Genomic DNA, 1,746 nt, shown 5'->3' on the forward strand with positions numbered 1-1,746 from the left:
TCAAGGTCCCTAAAATTCGATGATTTTATTTTTGACCTTTCAGACCTCAAAACGTTGATTTTTAAGTTGATTCATGGTTGGGGTTGTTCAAGGTATTTCTCAAGTGAGTTTCAAATTTTTCATACGAGCGTAGGAGCGTGTTTGAAAAAAAAAATAGTGAGGGCATCGGGATAGGCCCGTGGTGTGGGGCTTAGCCCACCAAATTGGAGCCTGTGGCACGGAGCGTAGCCCGCCGCTTTGGAGCTCGCGACACGGGGCTTATCCCGTTGCTCTAGATCCCGCAACGCGGGGCTTAGCCTGCCGATCTAGAGTCCGCAGTGCCCTCTTCTTTATCCATCCAACCTTTGTTCTTTGTTATATAAGGGCATTCGGGTCAATTTCCCTCACCCAAAGTCATTCATAACACAAAATTTAGGTCCCCAGGGTGCATTATTTGCCCCTTTATTCATAAAAGGGAAAAGGGTCAAATTTACCCCTCTACTTAAGTTTAATAGCTAAGTTTACCCTTCGTTATACTATCAGGTCAAATTTGCCATTGCCGTTAGCAAGTATTCACCTGTGCCCTTTAATTTAATGGAATGAACCAAATTATAATATATTATTAATTTTTAAAGATAAAACCCATTTCCTATAGGAGAGAAAGAGATGACGCCATTGCTGAGAGTAATGCTTTGACTCAAGAAAGAGACGACACCATTGCTGTTCTTTGATTGCAGGACATCTCTACAAATGACAACAATATAATTTCAGATTCACCAGGAAATGGAATTGAAAGTGGTGCAAAGCACATTTATAACCAACAACAAGTGTATGGAACCCTAGTTGAAGTTGCTCACGGTTCAGTGAAAGATCCCACAGCTAGATACTTGAAAGACACAGATACTTCAAAAGCAAAGGTTCCTAAAAAGGTAAGACGATCAAAAGAGAGCAGACACAATAAGCAAGCCAAGATTCCAAGAATGGGCAAAAAATGGTGCAGAAAATTTAAATATGCGTGTCATTGTTACAACATCAGATGATTGGGAAAATATGCATAAGATGGATAGTGATAAGTAAGGAGATACATAACTCATATCATGGAAAGACAATTTGGGGTTGAACCAAATCAATTTTGTTGAGTCTACCATGTTAGTACCATTTTGCTCTTGTACTGGGACTCCACAGCCATGCTATAAATGGGGTCATGGTGGGTGGCAGTCAGCCTGCTGTATAACTACCATATCTATGCATCGATTACCTCAAATTTCAAGCAAATACTATTCCCGGGTGGGTGGTCGAAAGATGAGTGGTCGTGCCTTCAGTAAATTGCTTAATTGTCTTGTTGCTCAAGATTATGAACTGTCTATTCCACTTGATCTGAAGGATCATTGGGATAAGAATGGTACAAATCTCTATAGCATATTGAAATAGCTTCCACGTGCATGTTGAATTGGAACTTCACAATAGGAAATGGGTTTTATCTTTAAATATTGATAATTTATTGTAATTTGGATCATTCCATTAAATTAAAAGGCACAAGTAAATACTTTGCTAACGTCAAGGAAAAATATGACCTGATGGTATGACGGAGGGTAACTTAGCTATTAAACTTAAGTAGAGGGGTAAATTTGACCCTTTTCCCTTCATAAAATCTCTTCGAAAGACTATCTTCCACCCCAAGAACAAACCATAACTTATTCTCAAGGAGTCAAGGAATTCAAGCTTCAAACCTCAAGAAATTCTCCAAAATCTTCATGAAATCATCTA

The 1,746-nt window shown here is 39.1% G+C and overlaps 1 pseudogene; it reads left to right on the forward strand.

The window, feature by feature from the left end:
- The first annotated feature begins 522 nt into the window (after positions 1–522).
- Positions 523–1,410, forward strand: LOC124892330 (annotated as a pseudogene).
- Positions 1,411–1,746: the final 336 nt, after the last annotated feature.

Source organism: Capsicum annuum, unplaced genomic scaffold, assembly GCF_002878395.1.
Source record: "Capsicum annuum cultivar UCD-10X-F1 unplaced genomic scaffold, UCD10Xv1.1 ctg45954, whole genome shotgun sequence".
Lineage (NCBI taxonomy): Eukaryota > Viridiplantae > Streptophyta > Magnoliopsida > Solanales > Solanaceae > Capsicum > Capsicum annuum.